We start from the raw sequence: 10000 nt of genomic DNA on the forward strand, positions 1-10000 counted from the left end.
CGTGGGGGGGGGGGGGGTGGGGGTGTGCGCTTGATGCCAGTTGTCTCGGGTCGGCAACGGCGTGTCTAATGGCAGAATTAAGCGGTTAAGCTGAGACCCCGGCATCAAAGCCAACCGCAACTGAGGAACTCGACAGTCAAGTTTGAATGAATAAAGGAGAAGACCCTTCCGACTCCGCTGGGCTACATTTCCCCAATTCGCCCGTCGGTATGTAATAAAGCACTGTCTTATCTTATATCTCGTATGTGTGAGCACCTCGATCTAAGTGTTGGCTTGAATTAATTGTAAATCTTGTTCTTGTTGCGTTGTCCCGCCTTGTTCAAGCAGCTTTGGATTGCAGCGTACACTATAACAAGTATAAATCATTGACTGACAGAGCCTAGATAGAGTTTTCTAGAATCCCAGCGACGGGGGGCCGTGTGACCCTTGACCTCATATTCCGATGGAATGTGTACATTCAGAGGGAGGGACCGCGGGTACGCAGCCCGAAGACGTGGTGCATTCACAACCTCAATGGGAACTACAGATAAAAGAATTACAGGTGATTCCATCCAGAGGTAAAGGGGCTAGCACAAAATAGAGAGAGAGAGAGAGGAGAGAAGATAGAGAGAGAGAGAGAGAGGATAGAGAGATAGAGAGAGATAGAGATAGCGAGAGAGAGAAGAGCATATGAGATCGAGAGAGCGAGAGAGAGATAGAGATTCCTATAGAGAAGAAAAAGAGAGGCAGTCACCTGAATGACGCAAACCCAAGTGGGCACAGTAGATGAACGCAGCCACGAAGAGTAAAAGAACATGAAGGACTAATAAAAAAAGAGGGAGGGGAGAAGGACTTAATTCTACAGTACTTTTGTAGCCCTAGTGAGAACATACAGCCCCAGGTTGGAGATGGCATTAAGAGAGAGAAGGACAAGGAACAGCGCGACACTCGACAGCACCAGCCAGGGATACCGCCCTGAACAGCCCCTCCTTAACCTCCTCTGACAGGCCGAAATACCGCCGCAAACACAGCCTGGGTCCAGGGAGATCCCCCTCCGACACCTCCTCCTCCACCCAACTCCTTCATCACCCACCCCCCAACTCCTCCGTCCACCACCCACCCCAACTCCCCCTACCACACCCTCCCACCCTCCCTCCACCTCCAAGGCACCACCCTAAACTTTCCCTGCCCCGCAAGCCACCTGCTCCACTTTCCTCCACCAACCGTTCTCCATCACCCCTTCCACATTACCTCCCTTCCCTATCTCCAATATGAACACCTCCCACAACACCACCCCCACTAACACCGTCATCTCCAACCTCAACCTCCCACAACACCACCCCCCTAACACCGTCATCTCCAACCTCAACCTCCCCCACAACACCACCCCCCCTAACACCGTCATCTCCAACCGCACCTCCTCCACAACTTTCACAAGCTAACCTTTTCCCCTCCCTTTATAAACAACACACACCCCTCATCCTTTTTGTGTGTGTTTAGTGTTTTTACAACTCATCCCTTGTTCCTGAAAGGCAGGGAATAAGAGAGAGAGAGAGAGGGGGAAGGAGGAGAGGCAGGGGGGAGAGTGACAAAGCGCGATAAACAAATGTAGAGGGCCAGAGGATGGATGTTAAGCCATCGCCACGGTCGCAGAGCCCAGCACCTCCCCCCCCCCCAAACACCTCCCTCACATCGAGTCGCCACGCGAACCCCTCCGCCTTTGTGATCCGTCTGACCTCTGACTCCCCTGCTCACCGAGACCAATCTGGGGACAATCCCGCGTGTGCCGGCCGGAGTGAGTTTTTGGTTTTGGTCCGAGAATTACCACACAGGGGAGACAATGCAGAGCGCCGACATATTCACTGTTGAGCAGACGCTTTCATCCCTTTGGACCTACATAATTATTTAAAGGACAGGTCATTAAGGCTCAGGCGTCTTGCTCAAGGCGCCTACAGGTTGGACTGCACACCATGGGGGATCGAACCCTACCTTTCTTTTTAATCGAACGCCTGACCACTGCACTGTCATGCACAAATCTGTACACTTTATCAAGTATTTGAATAAAAGGGATTATAATTAACTGTAACAGTCAAACCCCCTTACTGTCTTGTGCTGTGGCCACTAAGATTACACAATTCCCAGTTTTTTGTTTTTACTGGGGACAGACGGTGTGGCACACCTGAATTGAGGATGATGCTATTTTATACTGTGGAGGATTCTGATTTGGGTCTCTGGTTATGATATCACTCAACAAACAGAACTCTGAACGCATCACAGATGGAACATGAACGTGCATCGCATTGATGGAGTGTATCGCCCATTCTACAGGGGACCACCAGACATCTTACAGGCAACAGCTAGAGTTCAGATAAGGGCCTATGGCTGGAATGGCTGTATTCAATCGTCCATGCCCATCAACAGGCGCTCCGAAGTTCAAAAACAATGTGTTTTCTTTTTTTTTTTAACAGGCTCCAGCACATCCATGACAAAGAAATAATGCTTGGATTCTTCAGCGGCTGTCAGTGCTTGACAGGGAGATGGCCAGATTTGCGAAGTACAGAAAGAGAGAGAGAAAGAGAGGGAACAAAAAATGCATGCGGAAGAATTTCCCAACGCAAACAGATTAGACACCCAGTCAAACACAAGGGGAAAGGGAGAGAGAGACAGACAGAGAGGGAGAGAGAGACAGACAGAGAGAGAGAGAGAGATAGATGGAGAGAGACTGAGGACGTAACCGCTCCACTCTCTTTTCCGCTGTATCTCTCTCTCTCTCCCAGCAAATCCCTGTTTGTACTGTAAGGCCAGGCCCGGCTGCATTCCCCGCTCTAAAGAACACTCCCAAGCACTAAACACTAAACTCAGACCCGCCGACCACCATGACCACCAAAGCTAAACACTTTACTTGAGTCTTTCTCCATTTGAACGTAACAAGCAGACCGAAGCAACAACACAGGTGTTCTTAAGTGGTGTTCCGTTTTCCTTTTCGCAGTCATCTTTTGCAACCAATGAACGCTAAAAACCTATGTCTTTCTACATTATTCTGCCAGTTCTACTGGCTGCTGCTGGTTTCCATTTAATTCAATTATTAATTGAATAAGGTTTCCCCATGGGATCTAGAAGTTGTACTTGGGTTCAGTGCAAGTGGTATTGTCTTCTGAAAGATTCTGTCGGTTCTACATGTTTACTGGTTTTCTAGGGGGTCTGGGTTTGGGGCGATGAAATTTAGGTCAGGTCACAGGTTTTTTTCTCCAGAAAAAGCACACACGCAATGAAAAGCACACACACACACCACACACACCACACGCATATATATACAACCATACAGAACACACACGACAATCAAACACCCAAACACGATAACCACAGGCAGGTAACAGAGTCTTTAGGCGTGAAAAGAACTTTGTGGTTTTCAAATAAGAATATAACCTGCGTGTGTGTGTGTATAAAGAAAAAGAGAGGAGAGAGAGAGAGAGAGAGAGAGGAGAGAGAGAGGAGAGAGAGAGAGAGAAGAGAGAGAAGAGAAGAGAGAGAGAGAGAGAGAGAGAGAGAGAGAGAGGGGCTGGGAACAGACAGAATAGGACAAAATTTGTTTTGTTGAAATGTGATTGTATGATTGTGTGTGATGGTCAGGGACCACACACTGAATTGGGTGACCTTACAGTCACGCTCACACACTGGCACACCTATCTGGGATGTTCAGAAACAGTTCAGAACATGTTCCTGAGCTAGGCTCATCTCGGAGGCTGCACGGGTCCCCCACGAGATGCTCTGGATGCTATAAACATCCATACACAAACAGAGTGGAAGACGTACGCAACAATGGCTACACACCTGCACAACACAGTGGAACACACCAGGGAAAACAGTATGACGGGTGGACAGGCCGTGGACAGAGGGGGTGAGCCTTCAAACAGACCACTTATCAACCGGTGACGAATTGCTTGACTTAAGGAAGCACTGAGGGCGGAGCGTGATCGGGGTGTGTGCGACATATGCATGTGCGTGAAACGCCGGGTGCACGTGGGTGGGTGTCGCTGAAGATGGGTGTATGTAGGAGCATGTAATGGTGGGTAAGGAGGAGAGAGAGAGAGAGAGAGAGAGAGGGGTGGAGGGGGGTACAAGGAGCCACAAATCAGGCAGCGATCAACTTGAGGAATGCTCCAGCCTCCAGCACCTGCAGATGAACGGGGGCAGGCAAGTCCTACCAAGTATACAGGAATTCAGCTGGGGGGAGAGGGAGGAGGGGACGGGGCAGAGAGGCGGAGGTGGGGGGAGAAGAGAGGGGGAGAAAGAGAGAGAAAGGAGAGGAGGAGGAGGAGAGAGGTGCGGTTAATATAGGAATTTGGTGTGTGTGTGTGTGTGGTGTGTGTGTGTGTGTGTGTGTGTTGTGGTGTGGTGTGGTGTGTGTGTGTGTTGTGTGGGTGTGTGTGTGTGTGTGTGGTGTGTGTTGTGTGTCTGCATGTGTGTCTATGCGTGTGTAGCATTTGTGGCAGACTATTGTGGCAATATTGTGTTTTGCAAAAAAAAGTTACTTGGCATGCAGAGACGCTAGAGATTACAGAATCATAGACACACCAAACCGTCTATTGCAAAGAAACAGGATAAGAGAAGGAGAGGAGAAAGCGAGGGAGAGAGAGAGAGAGGTTGAGAAGAGTGAGGGGAGAGATGATGAAGGGAAATATAGAGGAGGGAGGTAGGGAGGGAGGCATCTTGAGATGGAGAGAGAGCAAGAGGGAGAGAGAGAAGGGAGAGAGAGAGAGAGAAGAGAGAGAGAAGAGAGAGAGAGAGAAGAGAGAGAGAGGAGAGAGAGAGAGAGAGAGAGCGGAAGAGAGAGGAAGATGGAGGAAGATGGAGGGAGAGAGGAAAAGAGAGATCCCTGATCCCAGATCCTATCTTTGCAGTTAAATGTGTACAGCCACACACAGACTGACAGACACACAGCCAGAAAGACACACCACACACACACACACACGCATACACACAGCAGCGGGCAGGTTGCCAAGCCACAGGGCTAACCGGCAACCTTGTCACCGTGGTTACGCCAACCCTGCATTCCAGACCAACCAATAGATTCATCTGTCACTCACTCACACTGACCAACACATACAAACCCACATACACACACACTTCGGGGCTCACGCACACAAACACAAACCACAATAGCCTTTGGGAAGTGGGCAGGGATAACTCGGGTTAATGGGCCATCATTCCTTTCAGAACCAGGAATGGATTCTCCTTGTCCTCGCAGTCGCAAGCAAGACACTAACGCCAACAGGTATAGAGCTCAAGTTATAGATCAGATCATATAACCTATCAAACCCAAAGTGTGTGTGTGTGCGTGTGTGTGTGTGTGTGTGTGTGTGTGTGTGTGTGTGTGTGTGTGTGTGTGTGTGTGTGTGTGTGTGTGTGTGTGTGTGGGTGTGTGTGTGTGTGTGTGTGTGCAAACTAAGCGCCCAAATAATGAACACACCTAAAAAAGTTGTTATTTATTTACACAGGCTATATATTAAATGTATATATAAACAGATATCTAACGTATATATATATTTTTTTTTTCATTTCTTCAGGAGGATGACGGATACGAACCAATATTAAAATGAAAAAAAAAAATCCCAATAGAGTGAATATCCATCAGTGCATCGGATTAAGTTAATTACACAATTTGTTAAAATGACAACACGTAGTTTGTTTTTGATTCTGCGGCGGCCTTTAGGGGGTTGCCTAAATAACACGTGTCCTCAATATTATTCTGCTCATGAATATTTAAGTAGCGGGAGGCGTGGCTATGTTTGCTCAACTTTCTGAGCGGGCCAACTCAAATGTTAACTACTACTCATTAAATCCAAGGGTCTGAACGTACATGGGGCGGGGCCCTCTGCGTTACAAACCAATCACTGAACATAAACGGGAGATGATTGGTTGGTAACAGCGTGAGGTCCCACAACTGTACTTTCAGACTCTTGGATCGAGACACTAGAACTGAGGCATCGTTTGACAATAAGCTGTCTTTTAAAACGGGCGCTCGAAATAAAATCGAATAAGCCACAAGGGTCTACCACAGCATACGTTAAGAGCTTTTGACAACCTCTGATGATCTGATTTCTGTCATCACCGGCTGATGCTCAATAAACGGCCCGACATGAGTCCGATATGAGAATAAGTTTAGGACAGCAATTCAGACAAACTATGACGCATGCAAAAACATGTTTATAGATAGGTTATTACTTCATAAAGATCAACCACGCAGTTAAATAGAGCAGAGATCTTGCACACACAGAGACACACACGCATATATGCACACAAAGAAAACACACACACACACACACACACACACACACACGCACACACACACACACACACACCACACAACCGTGCATGTCCATCCCCGGACTCGATTCAAAAATATGAACGCTGCGTGAAGCACCGGTTAGAAGCAGTCGTAACTTTACTAAAGACAAAAACACACAACATTTTACAGTCGCCTTGTTGGCGAATCGTGTTCAATAAACGTATCCCCTCATACACATGCAGAGCTAAACAAGTCATGGGATATAGGCTACGTCTGCGTTTGAAGCAGAGGTCTATCTGGTAATAAACAAACGCAGGGACTGAGTGGAGGGTCTACTAAACAAATGGCCGATAGCAATGAAACAGGACTTACTCCGTGCGTCGACTGCACTGCCACGGCCACCGCTAGCACGCAAATCCTGCAGAGAGGAAAACAAAAAAGGTAATGAGACGAGTGGAGGCTTCAAAATAAAATACATCCACGTAATCCGGGAAAACATGAATGGAAATAAATAACCCCTTGGGTTAGTTAAAAGTTGGAGACATCGCGTGGCTAAGGAAAGATTGTGATTACTTTCCGGACCAGAAAACTCACCAGAATTTCATTTTTTGATTCGACCCGTGGGAGAAGAGAACCGCTGCAGCACTCCCTCGTCTTCACCAGCCGCTGAAAGGAGCTCCAAAAGCGCTCATCAAGTTTCCTAAACACCGCTCATCTACCCGAGCCGGGAGCACACACAGACACGCACACACACACATACAGAGAGAGATAAAGTAGTGCACCTAAACGACACAGTTTTCCTCACTCCGGAGAGGTGTACAATATACACCGTGTAAACCCGGTTTCAATAAAAAGCCGATAGGGCCGCTAATGTTTTTTTTAACGATTTGGAAATAATGTTTTCAACTCACCAAAGCTCAGTGGCCGATATCTGCTGCTCGGCTGTCGCGTTCCGCACACGCTACACTTCTCGGGAGCGCACGAGAGAGCACAGTGGAGGCGGGACTAATCCCTGTCACTCAAGATCAGTATACCTATGGGTCGGTGCCTCGCAACACGTCCCAGCAGTGTGATCTGTCTGAGAGAAGTTAGAGCAAAACTTTAACTTTCACTAACTTCTATAACACTGTGTTTTTGATTAATATAATCAGACATTATGATCACGTGAATTCCGAAAGACATAAACATTTTTAAGTAGGCTTCGCAATCAACAATTCCAATATGTAAACCTTTCTGACGAAATATAGCATATCAATGGAGGAGACATTGAGTTCAGAAGGAAGTGTTATGAATAAATTAAGATGAAAGTTATAAGATGAAAAGAATAAGATCAAAGGATTCAGGTGTAACAGCAAATTTTAACAAAAAAACAAAGTTAATGAATACTAGTGCGAATTAAAATATCCACAATATACCCCAACCTGTACACACTGCAAACTGTTTTCTTTTCTTTTACATAAATACTTGACTTGGACTTGCATTACATGTCTTAAATGAAACTTATTGAATGTGAGTTGTGTGTGTCACTGAGTAACAGCATTATAGGCTAGTGAGAAAGGTCTTCCCTCTGACTTCACCCCAGCCACATCTTCCGTTGAAACGAGACGTGATTCCACATGGTGAACATTTGTGAGATTTGTTAATAACAGACTACGATCCATAGCTCACACAAACCATATTAACTTCTTCATTCAAAGCATTGATTCTGCTGTTAACTGTTAAACTCATGTCTTGTTTGTGGCACTTGTTAATGACTTTGCAGTTTGAGAAGAAAAAGGGTCCTGTGAAAACACTTGGATTTGACGGAAAGATAAATAGTTAGAACCCATGAATTGTGAACACATTCACCTAAATAGTGTTTAGATGTCTGAAGTCTTCAGTTAGGGATAGGGTTAGGGTTATGCCTAGCCCTTACCCTAACCCTAACTGGATGCCTGAGCTTCACCCATAACCACTCACAGAGCATCTCCTGTCTCCTATGTTTGTAGTGGATGTGGATAAGTTAATTGGTCTATATTAATATAAACATATAGCAAATATATATATATACAAATAAAAACTGCTGGGAATTAAAGTATAAAGTATATCAATGCGATGCGAAACACTATGATGCATAATAGACTGTTTATTACTTTACTTCGTGTCGGTCTCTGACATTAACTGGTATTGATTTGAATAGGATTTCATGGACCACATCGTGTCAGATTTTCCTGGAAGAGCTGGCTGCTTGTTTCCAGATTACAGATGGTTAACATATTTGCTCAGGGGTCTAAACGAGCGGAACAACATCAAAGCGAGGGCCAGATAATGTATGGAACCACTGTGCCCGTAGCTCTGCTCGCTATCAGTGTCCAGATCCGAGAGCGTTGACCTGTCATAATCCTGGCGGAATGCTGCGTGTTGAGGCACATACAGCAAAATGTCTTGAAAGGGTTTAATGTCAAACTCTTTTCCTCGTGGCCTCGGGCGACGATAAAAAAAAAAAGAGAAGAAAACTCGAAAGCCACGGTGAAAAAAATGAAGGTACCAAACGATCCCTCCGCCTACACCCGCTCTCGCCTAACATCAAGTTTTGCATAAAAAGTTTAATGCAGACCTCTAACTGGGGAGGGGTGTGTAACTACGTGAAACTAACTCGCATTCTTGTGCGATTTGGCACTTTGGGGGGTTCTTTCGTCGCACATATATCGTGCGGGATTTTTTTTTCTTTGGACGCGCAGCTGCAGCAGCACGCAGCAACAATGGCGCTGCGGGGGGGGGGGGGGGGGATAGAAAGTAGATCCGGTACGCAGGTTCCGCCAGTTGAGTCCAGGAAAAGTTGAGGACCGACGGCGCAGAGGAGAGGCTGCAGGAGCCCCGCACCACTTGTTGCAGCCCGCCGAGAGAGAGGCTACACTACCGGCGCCTTTTTATACACACACATACACACACACAGCCACACACAAACAAACGCGCGGTGAAACCGTTTTCCAACAACAGTGGTGCGACGGCATACCATGACTCCAGCTCTCCCCAGAGAGTAGCTCGAGTTGGAAGTTGAGAGTTGAAAGCCGGCGGACCCTTTTGTGATGTTCCTAGCTCCCCGAGATGAACAGTCCGCGGACTGTGCGCGGTCCTCGCGGCGCTGTCGCTGCTCGTACTGTGCGTCGCCGTGCGGGAAGGCCCGCTCTGCGTAAGTGCCCTTAGCGTTTTATTACTACGATTTGTTAACTTACACCTTATTATCTGCACGACCACCTTAACGTCCCCCGACCGACGCACGCACTGAACCGAGCCCGGGGCTCGCACTCGCTCCCCTCGCCTCGTCCCCGTTTTACTTTGAGGGTAAGTGTTATTAATAGAAGACGTGCTTTAAAAAAAAAAGTGCGCGTCTTTAGGATATATTAATAATCATCAGAGTCCGTGCGTTTGCCCGCAACAAGCTTTGATAGTAGCGCGGTTTGAGGCGCGCCGCATGCGCGCACGGTTTACGCACAATTGTTTCGTTTTTATTTAACGTTATTGAGGCTCGGGAAGTCGTTCAGAGAGTCTCTGCTGGGCTGCACACACACACAAACACACGACACACACGCACACACACAGGAACACACACACACACACACACACACACACACACACACACACACACACACACACACACACATGCGCGGACGTGTGCGAACACAAACACACACACACACACATGCACGCACACGCACACGCACACACACACACACACACACACACACACAG

The 10000-nt window shown here is 47.2% G+C and overlaps 1 protein-coding gene and 1 long non-coding RNA gene across 2 annotated transcripts in view; one reads left to right on the top strand and one right to left on the bottom strand.

The window, feature by feature from the left end:
* The window catches only part of col4a5 (collagen, type IV, alpha 5 (Alport syndrome)), a 54571-nt gene that overhangs the window by 4496 nt on the left and 40075 nt on the right, over positions 1-10000 (top strand). The gene's annotated exons all lie outside the window — the stretch shown is intronic.
* LOC130370007 (uncharacterized) lies at positions 6588-7272 on the bottom strand. Its single transcript, XR_008892942.1, has 3 exons — positions 7180-7272; positions 6863-6983; positions 6588-6686 (listed from the first exon to the last, which is right to left on the bottom strand). It is a non-coding gene; the product is annotated as an uncharacterized LOC130370007 (long non-coding RNA).

This window comes from Gadus chalcogrammus, chromosome 17 (assembly GCF_026213295.1).
Source record: "Gadus chalcogrammus isolate NIFS_2021 chromosome 17, NIFS_Gcha_1.0, whole genome shotgun sequence".
Taxonomy (NCBI): domain Eukaryota; kingdom Metazoa; phylum Chordata; class Actinopteri; order Gadiformes; family Gadidae; genus Gadus; species Gadus chalcogrammus.